The sequence below is a fragment of the Nipponia nippon genome, unplaced genomic scaffold (assembly GCF_047370975.1).
Source record: "Nipponia nippon isolate SJK-2023a ecotype South Korea unplaced genomic scaffold, ASM4737097v1 scaffold_18, whole genome shotgun sequence".
Taxonomy (NCBI): domain Eukaryota; kingdom Metazoa; phylum Chordata; class Aves; order Pelecaniformes; family Threskiornithidae; genus Nipponia; species Nipponia nippon.
In genome coordinates, this window is record NW_028262334.1 from 10,675,179 (window position 1) to 10,691,341 (window position 16,163).

General features: G+C 54.9%; 1 long non-coding RNA gene across 1 annotated transcript; it reads left to right on the plus strand.

Moving 5' to 3' along the window:
- The first annotated feature begins 3,527 nt into the window (after positions 1–3,527).
- Positions 3,528–5,774, plus strand: LOC148056106 (uncharacterized). The gene is made up of 3 exons (XR_015704113.1): positions 3,528–4,138; positions 4,757–4,815; positions 5,675–5,774. It is a non-coding gene; the product is annotated as an uncharacterized LOC148056106 (long non-coding RNA).
- Positions 5,775–16,163: the final 10,389 nt, after the last annotated feature.

Here is a 16,163-nt window from a genome sequence, read left to right on the forward strand (position 1 = left end):
TGACCTCTCTGTCCTTTTGTCGACCTACAAGTTTTTTTGTTGTATTTTGTCCCCCTGTCTTGTTGAGGAGGGGGAGCCACAGAGTGGCTTGGTGAGCACCCGGTGGCCAGCCAAGGTCAACCCACCCCAGTTGCCTTCTATCAGGCTCCCTGTCCCTATTTTTCAATTCTTGCCTATGTTTCTTGTACCGCATCGCTTTTGAAACTTTCTACTTCTCCATCCTTATTTTTTAAATTCTTGCATAGGTTTCTCAAACCCAGTCGCTTTTCGAATTTTCTTCCTACCTTTCCGTCTCTCTGCCTCCCTGACCTAATTTTAATTTCTGGCCAATGTTTCTTGTACCCTGCTGCTTCTCTAATTTTCTTCCTACTTCTCCCTCTGCAGCTCTGCGTACCTGTTTTTTTAATTCTCATATATGATTCTTGTATCCTAGCACTAGCAGAATTGTCTTTCTGGGTCTCCCTCTATCCATCTTCCTGCCTCTAATTCTTAATTCCTCCCTCTGTCCTCTGGCTTGTCACTAGTTACACTTTCTTTCTACATATATCTCATATATCATATAGCCACTGGTCAAATTATATCTGTGTATCTTGGAGACAGATAATGTAACGGTATCAATTAACAGCTGTGCAAGTTAAATTAATGCAAAAGGAAAATCAAATCCTTCTCTAGTATAAGTATTTTTATTGCATGTATATAAACACACGTACACCTTTTTAGCATAAAGTCAATTACTGAGATTTGTTCTTTGGTTTTCATTTTACTCTCAGTAGTGTTACACCTCACTTCCAGCTTTATTGACTGAGCCAGCAAGATGTGCAGCAGCAGCACAAGGAGTTATCTGCTGTGGATTATGCCGGGCGGACCCCCTGGTGTAGGTCATCCCCACCCGTGTCCCCCCGTGCACCTTTCTACCCACACACAGCCGCTGTCCGTCCGTGTCCGTCTCCGCCCCCCCATCCTCCTCTGCCTGTCTCTGCGCCCTCGCAAGTGCTCTCCACCCAAACGCCCCCCCACACAAGGTTTTTCCCCCCGTGCGGGTTTTTTTTTTTCCCCGTGACGTGCCCCCCGCGTCCCCTGCCCTCCGGTCTCGTGCCCCCGCTCCCCTGCTCCCCCCTCCCATAGCTCCTTTGCTTCTGGACCCCCAGCTCCGCACGGGACACGGGCAGCCTGGGGAGCTTTGCCCCGAGCCATTCTTTTCCCCTCTGGGCAGCAGCGGTTCTGCCGCTGCTACAGGCAGGCGCTTTCTGGACGGGCGAGGGGCTGGGACGACCGGAGGCTGCTGCACGCTCCAGTCCAACTGAGACGCTGTTCCCGGGGGACCTGGCGCAGGGAAAGGCGAGGGACTCTCCGCGCTGCCGGTGACTCTTCAGAAGGGAACCGCGCTCTGGTTTTAGCGGCAGAAGGTGTCGGTCAGGCAGCCGCGTAGCACCGTGCTGAGCGATGTGGCAGGCGCCTGGCTTGGTGGAGTCCAGGCGTGTTTCTCGCCTCGCAGTCTCGATGCCCAACCAAGCAGGGGGTTCAGGTTCCCAAAGCCTTTGGGCGTGGGAGCAAGATGACAGCTAGGTGTCTAGCAGCACAGGATTTCAGCCGTGTTGCTTGCTGCAAATGGCTTGCAGGCCAGGAGATGTGGAGAGGGGTCTGAAATGAAGAAACGGAGCGTGGAAGCGATTGTTTTAAGGCGGCAAATGAAGCAGCCGAAGGAGGCGAGCGGCCCCTCCAGCCTCCCGAGTCTCGCGCGCTGCAGGCGGCCAAGCGCGGGCGCCGCGCGTGCTGGCGGGAGCGGCAGGGAGCGCGGAGCTGCGCTGCCGTCCAGAGCAGCGAGGGAACTGGCAGGGCTCTACGGCCGTCTGGTGCGGCCAGCTGAGGGGCCGCCGTGCCCCTTTGCTTTCCCTGTTTCACGTCTCATTCCTTTGCACGCCGCAGGGCAGGGCGGTAAGTAACATGGCGCAGCGTCTTGTTTAAGCGGCAAGCCCTGCGCGGGAAGCCCGGTGCGTGTGCAGGATGAGCAGAGGGCGGGCACCGCAGCAGAGCCCGAGGGGCGCCAGCGTATCGCTCGCTCGCAGATCGCGCGCTTGCCCGTGGTCTGCTCGCATGCACCGCTTCCTGATAATCGTAGCTGCCCCTCTGACGCAAAGCAGCTTTCAGTGCCTTGAGGATGCCATCGGTGTCGCTTTTATTTTCTTTTTTTTTTTCTTTTTTTTTTTTTTTTACTAAAATCTCTCCAGGGTCTGTTGACTCGCTGGTGTCACTCTCCCACCCCTGATGCCACATGCAGATGAATCCAGCACTCCCGGGGGCTTTTTCTGGGGGCAAAAAAGCCGAGGCAAGGCAAAGGTATTGACCAGGTTCCCTGTGCTGCGTCCCCCGGCTGGGTGCTGGGGTGGGGGGCGCGGAGAGAAAGGGCCAGCAGCCGCTGCAAGCTGTCAAGTGCAGAGGACTGAAATGCTCGAGCCGCTTGGGTGCTTTTTGGTGGCGAGGCGATGGCTGTGGCTGCGTGGGCTGTGAGCGGGAGCAGGGGCAGAGAAGGGCGAGGCTTGTGACACCCCCCGCCCCCCCGTAAGGCGGCGGCGGCGGCGGCGGCTGCGGGCGGCCCCAGGCGGGCCGGGGGGCGAGTCCTTTCTCCCCGCGGGGCGCGGTCGGAGCGCCGGGCTTGGTGTGGTGCTGCCGCCTGGCGGCCAAAAGCGGGTACTGCAGGGCGGGAGCCGCGCAGGGGCGGTGGCGTCCCCGTGGTCGCCGGTGCCGGTGGCCGGTAACGGGCATGCGACAGCGCGGTGCCCGCGGGGTGCTGCCGCCGCAGCCGTTGCTGCCTCCCGGTAAGGAAGCGCCGCTCTCGCCGCACGGGAGGCGCTTGCCGCTGCTAGCACTGCCGCGTCCGCCTCTGCTGCAGCCCCGCCCCGCGGCGTCCGCCTCCGCTGCAGCCCCGCCCCGCCGAATGCCCCGGTCCTGGTGTGGAGCGGCCCCGCCCCTAGCGACGGGCCCCGCCCCTGGATGCTCCCGGGCAGGGGAAGGGCACCACCCCTAGCGACAGGCCCCGCCCCTGGAGACCACGCCTGCGCACTGTGTTGGGGTGGAGCTTAGCCGCGGGGGGCGGAGCCTAGCGGTGGTAAGGCGGAGCTTTGCCGTGCGAGGGCGGAGCTTCACTGGCGCATGCGTGCTGTCTCGGGGGCAGAGCCTTGCCGCGGAGGGGCGGAGCTTTCACGTGGCAGGGCGGAGCTTTGCTCTGAAGGGCGGAGCTTTGTCTGCGCATGCGCGCTGTCTCGGGGAGGAGCTTTGCCGTGTGAGGGCGCAGCTTTGCCGTGTGAGGGCGTAACTTCACCGGCGCATGCGTGCTGTGTGCAGGGCAGAGCTTGGCTGCAGAGGGCGGGGTTTGCCGCTGGGAGGGCGGAGCTTCGCCAGCGCATGCGAGGTGCATCGGGGGCGGGCATCGCGCCGTGGGTGGAGCTTCCCCCCGCGGAGGGGCCAGCGGGAGCCCGGGGCGGAGCGGAGCGGTCGTTGGGCTGCGGCTGCACAGAGCACACAAAAGCTTAAAAAACCAAACCCCCCCCGGCAAAAAAATAACTCGTCCAAACCACCAAAATGGCCGACAAAGTCCTCCCGGATCACAGAGAACGTCGTCCAGACCATAGAGATGAGACAGAAAGTCGTCCCAGATTCGAAAGACTGTCCTTCAGACCATAGAGATGCAAGCGGAAGTCCTCCCGGAGTATGGGGCGGCTCCGCAGACCATGGAGATGACACCGAAAGTCCACCCAGACCATCGAGAAGGTCCTCCAGACCATAGAGAGGAGACAGAAAGTCATCCCAGATTCGAAAGACTGTCCTTCAGACCATCGAGATGCAAGCGGAAGTCCTCCCGGAGTATAGGGCGGCTCCGCAGACCATGGAGATGACACCGAAAGTCCACCCAGACCATCGAGAAGGCCCTCCAGAGCATAGAGGTGAAACGAGAAGTCCCCTGGATGATACAGAAGGTCGTCCAGCCCACAGAGATTAAACTGGAATTCCTCCCAGCGCATGCGAGGTGCATCGGGGGCGGGCATCGCGCGGTGGGCGCAGCTTCCCCCCGCGGAGGGGCCAGCGTGAGCCCGGGGCGGAGCGGAGCGGTCGGTGGGCTGCGGCTGCAGGCAGGGAGGAGGTGAGCGGGGAAGCCCCGAGGAGGGCGGCGGTGCCTGGGGGGGGAGGGGCCGGGCCGGCGGGAGGCACGGAGCGGGGAGGGTGCGGTGCCGTGTGGGAGCCGGGCGGGCGGGGCTTCCCGGAGCCGGGCGAGGGGGGGCGCGTCGGGTCGGGGCCAGTGGCGAGATCAGCCCGGAGTCGGGCGGGGGCCGCGCCGGTCCGGAGCCGGGCGGTGGGGGGGGCGCCGCGCCGGTCCGGGGCCGGGCGGCGGGGGGCTTCCGTGCCGAGAGGCGCCGCGCCGGGGCCGGGCGGGCACCGCGCCGGTCCGGGGCCGGGCACCGACCCGCTTCGGAGCTGGGCAGTGGGAGGGCGCCCGGTCGGCGCCGGTCGTGGGGGGCCGTCTGCAGCCGGTGGCGGGGGCTGCCCGGAGCCACGCTGGGGGCTCGGCGGGGCTTCCACGTGCGGCGGTGGCGCGGTGAACGGTGTCCCCGCAGGATCCCAAAGCACGGAGGGCTGCGTCCCCTGGCATCCGGGGCTTTTGGTCGGCCACGTTGGTTCCCCGGGGCATGCCGGGAGGTGTAGTTTCTAGGGCCGTGGCTGCCGGACAAACCGCTTCCTTTTTTGCCTCCTCCTTTCCCAGCGTCACCTTCTGCGTCCCGGGAAGAAAATCCCGCGTGGGTGATTCCGCTCGGCGCTCAGGTAATCGCGTGTCTGGGGCTGCGGGAGCGGGGAGAAACCCTTGCCGGGTCAAGGACGCTCCAGGGGCGCCACATCAAAGCCAGAGGAAAGGCAAAGCCGCTGCCCGTGCAGAAAAGCCGATGACAAATTGCAGCTGAGAGAGCGCGCCGCGTTCCTGCAGTGCTCCCTTGGCAGTTTCGGCTGTTTGCCTTCCGGGCAAAAGAACAGACTTTCCTCTAGGAGAAATGAAGAGCTGCCTGTTCCCTTCTTTAGGGTCCGGTGTTTCTCTTCTGGTCGGTCGTGCTACTTTGATGGGCGAGCTGGAAATAGCCTGTTGTTCTGATACGCAGAACTAAATTGTTAGTAACATGCGGTGTCAGTAGAGTTCATTTTGGAGCACCTAGGTGCCAGTGGAAACGTAAGGAATGAAACGCGATGGAAACCGATCTTTAAACTTTAGTTTTCCTTGGTTTTTCTTTGCCATCAGAGCGTCGATGGCACAGTGGCCTGTGGCTCGGTGCACGTTCTGTTCCGTGGAGCCTTCGGTCTAGGACTTTGAAGTAACAAAGTTTGTCCTTCCAGAAAAGGGCTAGTCGCTCCTAGGATTGAGGTGTGGGCTTGGAGAGTCTCTTAAGCACGTGCCTAGAATTAAAGCCGAATTTCACTTCCTGTTGCTGCTGTTTGTCTTCACTTTCATTCCTTTCGCCACTGCTCCATCGTGAGCGGGAGCTCTGAATCATCCCTTTTTTTCAGTCTCGCACACGTTTTTTTACCCAAGGAGGTGCTACGTTTAGAAGTTAAGGAGTTTTCTCACAAACGCGTCGGTCGATGCAATTGCGTTGTGATTGTTAAAACCCCCAAAATAACACCGGTCTTACAGATCTGGCCTATTTCTTCTGAACACGGATTCGTCGCGTGCAAATCGGGATACAGATCGTCTGCGCTTCCTGCTCTGTGGAGGACACTGTGCTGAGACAGGGGTGAGCTCCCAAAGGAAAAAAATACAAGGTCATGGGGTTTTTTTGTTTGTATTTGGGGGCGGGGGGGGTGTATTTAAAAGAAAAAAAAAAAGAGTGGAATGTTGACTGGTGGCAGCCTGCAGAGCTTTTTTGCTGCCCGGCCTCTCCTTTTCCTCTCTTGAAGTCCTCTTTCGTGGCTGTAATTGTCGTTTGGAGAAGTTCGGAAGAGCAGTTCAGGGACTTGCCTGGGCCCGTGTGCTAGTAATACCAGGAAGGGAAACGCTTGAACCGGTAGCAAAGAAGTTGGCTCCAAGTAGAGGTTCTGAAGGAAGAACAACGATAACAGGAAGCAAATAGCAAGTTACCAAAAAATGGGCGCGTGTCAAACGCCTCCGAGTTTTATTGCCGAATGTTGTTTGGCAATATGTTCCAAAGGGCTATTTTTTCCTTCGCTCGGCTGTAGCCTTCGCAAGACTTCACAAAACCGGGCAGCTTGGGACTCCTCCCCAGCTTTATGCTACAGGTTTTTTTTCCTCTCTCAGCAGAGTGTCAGCTGCCGCCGTTTCACCGTGGTCGCCCTTTCTTCTGCCGTGAAAGCGCAAGACGGACGGAAAGGCTGCGTAGCGGTCTGCGAGTACAAGGTACGTCCGCGATGCGTGTCCGCGTTTTTCCTAAGGCGCTTGTAGCATGGACTTCAAAGTTAACGTCAAGAATGCGCCAGCTCTCCTTCCTTCTGTAGTTTTTCTAGGAACTATTTTAACGCAGATCCTAAAAGGAAAAGAAGGTCTGCGCTGGAGCGTGTTCTGCCTGTGCAAAGCCGACTTCCCTCCGTTTATTTTGCCTTCCTGAAAGCGCAATCTTCTGTTTCTGTGCGCTTACTAGGAAATGATATCGGGAAAATAGTTGCGTCCTAAAAGAGGAAAGACGCCGTTTGTAAGAGTTCAGGCGTTCAGAAGAAACAGGCTTTGTTTTCGTCATAGAAGCTGTGTGCTTTTTCAGTCAATAAGTTTTGAAAATATCTTAGAGTAGTACTTGAAAAGCTTACTGAGATACTAGCGTCCGTACTAAAAGCGATCCAGGTCCAAGGAGAGACGTGGACAAAAGAGGAGGAATCGGCCTCGAAAATTCGTGTGTGTGATTAAAAACGTTCAAAACTGTAAATACGGGTGTGAGGCATTGCAGTAGAGAAACATCTCTTGCCTTTCTATATACATATATATAGAAAAATAATATTCATATGTATATATACAGTATTCATATATATATATATATATATAAAAAGAAGGATTTCCAAATACAAACCTATATCTGCTGTATTATATAAATGATTCAAAAATAATTTTCTGTCTTCTTCCGTTTTTTCCGTCTCCGTTTTAGTTCACCGATGCGGGTTTTTAAATCACTTCCTGATGTTCTTAATCGCCGCTTCCTTTAAGCACTCTCCTGTCTCCTGTTGTCCTCTTTGCTGCCTTTATTCCCCTGTATTTATGTTTTAATTCTTTCTTGTCTTTCCTTAGGGCCCTCGTTTTTTGAATTTTCCTTCTCCGTCCCTTTAGTTCGCTGTCCTGTTTTTTAATTTTCCCATTTATTTCCCTAATCCCTGTTGCTTTTTCAGTGTTCTGTGTTGACTTTTCCCCTTGGGGTTTAGTTGGGTTTAATTGTTTCTTCTCTTCCCTTAGTGCCCTCGCTTTCTAAATTTTCCTTCTCCGACGGAGCTCCCTGTCGCTATTGATTAAGTTTTTCCTTATTTCTTCCATCGCCCTTGCTGTTCAAAGCCTCCTGCTTTCGGCTGGCAGAGAGTTAAGGTTCTTCCTAGTAGCTGGCACAGTGCTGCGGTTTGGATTTAGGACGAGAACAATGTTGGTAACGCACTGACGTTTTGTTTGTCGCTAAGTAGCGCTTAGACCGCTCAAGGAGCTTTCAGCTTCCCGTGCTCTGCCCGGTGCGCCAGAAGCTGGGAGGCGCCACAGCCAGCTCAGCTGACCCGCGCCGGCCGAAGCGCTGTTCCCTCCCGTGTGACGTCACGCTCGGTAGGGAAACGGGGGGTCGTTGGCCAGGAGTCAGCGATCGCTGCTCGGGGACGTGCTTGGCATCGGTCGGCGAGTGGTGAGCACCTGTAGAGTGAATCGCTTGCTTTGTATACTGTTATTGGTTTATTATTATTACTACTAGTACTATTACTACTATTCTGTTGTCTTTTCCTTCAATTGTTAAACTGTTCTTCCTTTAACCCACGAGTGTTCTGACTTCCACCCTTCCAATTTTCTCCCCCGTAGCGGCTGTGTGGTGCTTAGCTGCTGGCTGGGGTTAAACCACGACAAAAGCTTCTGTCTACTTGTATTCCGTTTGCCGTTTCCCTTTTTTAATTCTTCCTTGTCTCTATTAGTACCTTTGCTTTTTCAATTGTCTTCCTACGTCTCTCTTTTAGTTCACTGTCCCCGGTTTTCATTTTTTTCTCTTTGTTGCCCTAATTCCCGTCATTATTGACTTTTTTTTGCTTTTATCCCGTTCCCTGTCTTTAGTTTTCAAGGAGTTGTTCTCTTTCCTTAGGGTCCTCCCTTTTAACAGCCTCGGAGGGCGTAGCTTCCCGCTGAGGAGCGGCTGGAGGAGGCGAGGTGGTTGTCAGCCGGGTCGTCATTTAATAGTAAAGTATGAAATGGCATGTTGGTTAATCATTTCCCGTTTGGTTTTGTGGGAGCTGTGCTGGCTGCCTTGAGAATCAGCCGAGAAGTTGAGGTGAGCTGGGTGGTAGAGGGGAGGCACACGGGGCTGGCTATTTCACCCGAGCGCCACGGGAACTTTGTGTCTCCTGGCATCCTAGGTGCACCGAGCGACAGCCGCAGCATCTTTCTTGAGAACAGGCGTGGAGCAGGGGAGCAGAGCGGTGCGGTGCTTTTGAGGAGGAGGGTGTCGCAGAAGCGGTTGGCAGTAACCAGACCGATGCTGAATACCAGCACTGTGTTTTAGTTTGTTAGTGTGCTGTGGGTTTTTGGGTTGGGAGGTTTTGGGTTTTTTTGTTTTTTGTTTTTTGTTTTTTTTTTTAAGATGATGAAGAAGAACTGAGTGAGTGCAGGAATGTTCTAGTTCGGTGTGTGGTGGTTTTCTTTTTTTCTTTTTTGAGGGTGGATTCAGATCCCTGGCCCTCTGAAAGCTCAGTTGCGGGGTGAGGGCTGAGGAGGTATCAAGGATAGGAATTGCAGGGAGGGGTTATAAAGTTGGTGTCGGGGAGAGGCCTGTCCAGGAGCAGTCTCCTTTGGGAAGGGAAAAGGACCGGGTTACTGTTCTTAGCACGCTGCTGACGTTGGCTGGGCAGGGCGGTTCCATCCTGTGTCTGTGCGTTCTGCTTTTGCGTAGTCTGTCTTCTGTGTCTCGTACCCTGGCTTTCTCGGGTCTTGATGTTTCCGTAGCTCTTGGTGATCATGGGGCCCCTCGGTAAGCCTCCCGAGGGTCTCGAACGCGTCGCCTCATCGGCATGGCGTTTCTTGAGCCCTGCTTATCTTGCCGTCGTAGCTTAAAGCACGGACGTGTCCGGGAAGCGTCGCGTTACAGATGTTTCTGAGGGATCGTCTGTTGTGTGCTTTTTCAGTCAGTAAGTTTTGAAAATATCTTAGAGTAGTACTTGAAAAGCTTACTGAGATACTAGCGTCCGTACTAAAAGCGATCCAGGTCCAAGGAGAGACGTGGACAAAAGAGGAGGAATCGGCGTCGCTTTCCCGAGAAGCATTGCCAGCCTTGTAAGTAGCGACAGCGAGTCCTGACGTGGTTTTGGTGAGTTACTGCTTCGGCAGCGTCCTTTTTCCTTAACCTACAGCGTGTGGTTTCTTACTTCAGTTGGAAAGAGATTTTCCAGAATGGAAGTCTTTCTCATTCAAAGAAGTTGTGTTTTATGAACTCCCCATCAGAGTGGGGATCTTCAGAGATGATGCGCTTGGCAGTAGAAGTCAGCAGCAGCGAGACTTTCCGCTCTCTTAGAAAAAAAAAAGAAAAAAAAAAAGAAAAAAAAGAAAAAAAAAGAAAAAAAAGGAAAAAAAAAGAAAAAAAAGAAAAAAAAAAGAAAAAAAAAAAAAGAAAGAAAAGTCCGTTTGCTTCCAAAGACCCGAGCACAGCACGTCTTCCGGAAGTTGATGGCATCGCTGGTTCTCAGGTGCAACAGCCGAGATGTCATCAACACGCGTTCCTCTGCGTGCTTCGGTGCAGCCAAAAGCGTTAGCAAATCTGCCGGTCCTTTCTGGTAGCCTTAGGCATTGCAGCCCCGGGGATTGGATTCTGCCCGCAAAGTAAAACCGTATGAGGGATCTCTTCTCTCACTGATTTTTCTACCCTAGATGTAACTTTAGGAAAAAAAAAAAGTTAAAATTGTCTATGCAAACTGCCTTGCGTTGTTTCAACTGTAACTGCCAACTAGCTGTGGCGTTGTTTCAACTTTAACTGCCAACTAGCTGTGGCGTACAATTGCTTAGGTGTATTTGAGCCGTTAGGTATTTGTTCTAAACGTTGACCAGGAGAGGCAACTGAACGTTACGGGTTTTTCCCCCCCCCCGCTCGTTTGACGGAGTGCTCTGAAGTACTTTTCTTTCTGTCTGGCTTTCAAGGGTGCGTTTCCCTGGCAGTTCAGTAGCATCTCTCTCGGGCAGCGCGGCTGGCCAGATGTCGCTCCTAATGACGTAAGGCGCAAAAAACCCCTGGTCAAATGATAACTGCGTATCTTGGAGACAGATAATCTGCTGGTATCGATTCACAGCTGTGCAAGTTAAATTAACGCAAAAGGAAAATCCAATCCTTCTCCAGTAGAAGTATTTTTATTGGATGTCTGTAAGCACACGCACAGCTTTTTTAGTAGGAAGCGAATTGCTGCGATTTGTCCTCTGGTTTTCCTTTTACCCTCGAAAGCGTTACGCTTCGCTTCCAGCTTTATCGACCGAGCCAGCAAGATGCGCAGCAGCAGTGCAAGGACTTGTACTCGTTTCAGCTGGGTTAGAGTGAAATTTCTTCTTAGTAGCTGGTATAGTGCTGTGTTTTGGATTTAGGATGAGAATAATGTTGATAACACACTGATGGTTTTTTTGTTACTGAGTAGTGTTTATACTAGTCAAGGACTTTTCAGGTTCCCGTGCTCTGCCAGGTGCACAAGAAGCTGGGAGGGGGCACGGCCAGGACAGCTGACCTTGAGTCAGAGGGACTGCGACCTGTGGATGAGTCCACGTGGGAGCAGGACACCCCAAAGCGTCTGTGGACGTGGTAAGCCCATGCCAGAGCAGGTATGTCTCGAAGCATCTGTGGCCGTGGTTATGTTTGTGCCGCAGCAGGTATACCTCTGAAGGGATTGTGGCTGAAGGAGAAGGCCACGCTGGAGAAAGTACCCCTCGAAGCACCGGTGGTTGTGGATGAGTCTGCGCTGCAGCAGGTACACCTTGAAGCATTGGTGGCTGTGCATGAGCTCATGCTGGAGCACCTCAAGGCGTGTGGGCATGGGTAAGGCCATGCTGGAGTATGTTTATTTCTGAAGAGAACATGGCTGTGGGTAAGGCCATGCTGGAGCCAGTATATCTCGGAAGGCATTGTGGCCTGTGGAGAAGGCCACGCTGGAACAGGTGCACCTCTAAGTGACTGTGGAGAAGTCTGTGCCGCAGCAGGTATACTCCTGGAGAGACTGGCTCGTAGATCAGGCTCCACTTGGAGCGGGTAAACTCCTAAAGGACTGCAGCCCTTGGATAAGTCCAAGCCAGCGCGGGAACGGAGGGGGAGCACGGCAGAGCAGAGCCTGAGCGAGAGGTGCGTCACCGTCCCCTGGCAGGCTCCCCCCGCGGCGTGGGGCAGCCGCCGGCTTGCGGGACAGGGGCTGGGGGGGGCTGCCCGCATTTTATTTCTCTGGCGGAGCTCCCCTTTTCGGGGGGGGCGCCTACATATGTAAACGGCATTATTAAAGTAGCGAGCTGCCGGTCGGGGCTGTTTTCCTTGTTTTTGTGCCTTTTTTGGGGGGTGAATTAAAAGGGTGGGGTGGGGTGGAGGAGCCTTGGGGGTGATGATGTCATTTGGGGCACCCCAATGTCCCTGGGGGCAGGGGCGTGATGAGGAAACAGAGGAGCAGGTGAGTGGGGGATGAAGGTGTCACGGGGAGGTTTCCCCCCAGAGGAGGGGGGTCACAGCCCCAAAATGCCTGAAAATTCATTAAAAACATTAAAAACTGTAAATACAGGTGTGAGGCATTGCAGTAGAGAAAAATCTCTCGCCTTTATATATATATATATATATAAATAATATTCACTTATATATATATAAAAAAAGATTTCAAAATACAAACCTGTATCCGCTATATTATATAAAGGATTTTAGACTATTAAAAAATCTAAATACAGATAGATAGGGTTTTAAAATAAAAAAGAACTTGTCTATATGTGAAGAAATAAAGGAGTTTAAAACGCAAAAAGAGATGATGGATATGAAGGAATTTAAAACAGAGAAAAGTCTGGATAGGTAGAGCTCTCTACGCTCACCGTGTGTCACAGAGTAAAAGGTTATATAGAAGTGTAAACAGAACTAAGTCTAAAGAGATAGAATTGTAAGTAGGTATCTAAGTCTAAAGAGGGAAGTCTAAGATATCAAAGTGTCAAAATATCCAAGTCTAAACAGCTAGCTAATCTAAATAGATGTTCTATATAATAAGTGTGAATAGCCACGTACATGTCAATAGATATAATAGTGTAAATGCATCAAAGGTATCTGTTGCCTGAATATGTGTATGTGTAACTAGCTACCTAAGTGTAAACGTCTATGCTACAGAAGGTTTCTAAAATGCAAAGAAACCCTGTTTATAGAAAGGATTTAAAAACTTGACCTCCCCCTCAAATCTCTCTTGAAGGTATAAAAGCACTTTCCAAAGCTGTCCCTTCCCCCTTTTCCCATCCCGCTTTGGGGCCAGTTTCCCCCAAAGGGGGACTTTCCCCTGCGGGGCCACACAATTTGGAGGGGGGGAGCAACACAGTTTGGGGCTCCCAGGAAAGCCGAATCCGCCTGGATTTGTGCAGCTGGAAAGCAAGCACCACCCCCCCATGTTAATGCAGAAAACCAAAACCAAAAATGACCCATTGTTATGTTGTGGAAAAGCGCCGGAAAACCCCAGAACTGAATATTTTGGAAAGCAGAAAATCCCAAGTTTTGTATGATGTCAAAGCAAAAAAAAAAAAAACCACAAACAACAAACAACCAAAAAACAAACCAAAACCCACCAAAAAACACTGCTAATTTGGGCCAAATTTGGGGTGAACCGCTGGCAGTTTGAGGGGCATTGCTGGGGATTATCTGGCGTGGATTCCTTCTCCGGAGCGGAATATCCGTTGCGGCTTATCCCAGGTGAGTTATCTGCTGTGGATTATGCCGGGCGGACCCCCTGGTGTAGGTCATCCCCACCCGTGTCCCCCCGTGCACCTTTCTACCCACACACAGCCGCTGTCCGTCCGTGTCCGTCTCCTGCCCCCCGTCCTCCTCTGCCTGTCTCTGCGCCCTCGCAAGTGCTCTCCACCCAAACGTCCCCCCACACAAGGTTTTTCCCCCCGTGCGGGTTTTTTTTTTCCCCGTGACGTGCCCCCCGCGTCCCCTGCCCTCCAGTCTCGTGCCCCCACTCCCCTGCTCCCCCCTCCCATAGCCCCTTTGCTTCTGGACCCCTGGGGCGCTGCCTGCACCCCCCATCTGCCCATTGCCCCCACCCAAACTCCGACACCCCCCACCCGCTCCCTCTGTTGTCCGAAAGGCGGATCCTTTGCCCGGTGTGCAACGGCCCAATGACCACCCACTCAGGAGAGACACTGATCACTTATTTCAGGTCTGCGCAAAGCTGGGTGCTTGGCGATTTCCCACAAATCAGGCACACCCTCACACAAAACGGCAGTGTATTTGTCAGGTTACAAGATCGGTATAAACCTGCCTAAATTTACACTTATCGGCTGGTGATTAACATTTCATACACTATTGGTTTGCTGTACTTAAATTAGCCTCGGTTGTTATGTAAATTAGCAGGCGTGCTCCTTTCAGGTGGGGGGGCAAGTCTTTTTCGTCCTGAATTGAGTCGGCGGTCACGATCTCCCCTCGCCACGTTTACCTTTCACCCACTTTCTGCAGTTTGATCAAACTTCACGCTTCTCTGGCCACCGTCCAGTCTTTGGTGCTGAGATGCTCCCTTTTATCGGTCTGTGAGCTCTTCCTCAAGGCTGGAGCCGTTAGTTGCCCACAGTTTGTTACTTATACAAACACTTTCATCTTTGAGCTCCCTCCCAAATTCCGTTCCCAAGGCACAAGCATTTAGTAGTTTTGCAAATTGGAAAATTACTGTTTCCACAAGACACCACCTGCACCCTGCTCCCATCCCACTCTCCCTGCCCCTGTGTTTTGGATTTGTGCTGGAAAAAGTGTTGATAACACACGCAGGGATGTTTTAGTCACCGAGCAGCACTTGCACAGAGTCAAGGCCCTTTCTGCTCCTCACCCTGCCCCGCCGGCGAGCAGGCGGGGGCACAGAAAGCTGGGAGGGGAGGGGGCTGGGACAGCGGACCCCGGCCGACCAAGGGGACATCCCGCACCGTGTGCGTCACGTCCAGCCATAAAATGAGGGGGGAGGCTGGCGGGGGGCTGCGGCTCAGGGACTGGCGGAGCATCAGTCGCTTGGTGGTGAGCAATTGTTTTCAGTTGTATCGCTTGTCTGCATTGGCTTTTGTTTTTCTCTTAGATTTTTAGTTTTCCTCTTTTCTGTAATGGTGGTTGTGGTTGTTGAACTGTTTTTATCTCAATCCATGAATTTTCTCACTTTTACCCTTCTGGTTCTGATCTTTTTATTTTTTTTACTAAAATCTCTCCAGGGTCTGTTGACTCGCTGGTGTCACTCTCCCACCCCTGATGCCACATGCAGATGAATCCAGCACTCCCGGGGGCTTTTTCTGGGGGCAAAAAAGCCGAGGCAAGGCAAAGGTATTGACCAGGTTCCCTGTGCTGCGTCCCCCGGCTGGGTGCTGGGGTGCGGGGGCGGAGAGAAAGGGCCAGCAGCCGCTGCAAGCTGTCAAGTGCAGAGGACTGAAATGCTCGAGCCGCTTGGGTGCTTTTTGGTGGCGAGGCGATGGCTGTGGCTGCGTGGGCTGTGAGCGGGAGCAGGGGCAGAGAAGGGCGAGGCTTGTGACACCCCCCGCCCCCCCGTAAGGCGGCGGCGGCGGCGGCGGCTGCGGGCGGCCCCAGGCGGGCCGGGGGGCGAGTCCTTTCTCCCCGCGGGGCGCGGTCGGAGCGCCGGGCTTGGTGTGGTGCTGCCGCCTGGCGGCCAAAAGCGGGTACTGCAGGGCGGGAGCCGCGCAGGGGCGGTGGCGTCCCCGTGGTCGCCGGTGCCGGTGGCCGGTAACGGGCATGCGACAGCGCGGTGCCCGCGGGGTGCTGCCGCCGCAGCCGTTGCTGCCTCCCGGTAAGGAAGCGCCGCTCTCGCCGCACGGGAGGCGCTTGCCGCTGCTAGCACTGCCGCGTCCGCCTCTGCTGCAGCCCCGCCCCGCGGCGTCCGCCTCCGCTGCAGCCCCGCCCCGCCGAATGCCCCGGTCCTGGTGTGGAGCGGCCCCGCCCCTAGCGACGGGCCCCGCCCCTAGCGACGGGCCCCGCCCCTGGATGCCCCCGGGCAGGGGAAGGGCACCACCCCTAGCGACAGGCCCCGCCCCGGAGACCACGCCTGCGCACTGTGTTGGGGTGGAGCTTAGCCGCGGGGGGGCGGAGCCTAGCGGTGGTAAGGCGGAGCTTTGCCGTGCGAGGGCGGAGCTTCACTGGCGCATGCGTGCTGTCTCGGGGGCGGAGCCTTGCCGAGGGGGGGCGGCGCTTTGCTCTGAAGGGCGGGGCTTTGCCGCGGGTGGGCGGAGCTTGCCGTGTGAGGGCGGAGCTTAACCGGCGCATGCGCGCTGTCTTGGGGCGGAGTTTTGCCGCGGGGGGGCGGAGCTTTGATGTGAAAGGCGGAGCTTTGCCGCGCATGCAGGCTGTCTCAGGGGCGGAGCTTTGCCGTGGGAGGGCGGAGGTTTGCTGTGAAGGGCGGAGCTTATTCTGCGCATGCGCTCTGTCTCAGGGGCGGAGATTTGCTGCGGGGGGGCAGAGCTTTGCTATGGGAGGGTGGAGCTTTGCCGAGGGGGCGGAGCTTCACCGGCGCATGCGTGCTGTGTGCAGGGCAGAGCTTGGCTGCAGAGGGCGGGGTTTGCCGCTGGGAGGGCGGAGCTTCGCCAGCGCATGCGAGGTGCATCGGGGGCGGGCATCGCGCCGTGGGTGGAGCTTCCCCCCGCGGAGGGGCCAGCGGGAGCCCGGGGCGGAGCGGAGCGGTCGTTGGGCTGCGGCTGCACAGAGCACACAAAAGCTTAAAAAACCAAACCCCCCCCGGCAAAAAAATAACTCGTCCAAACCACCAAA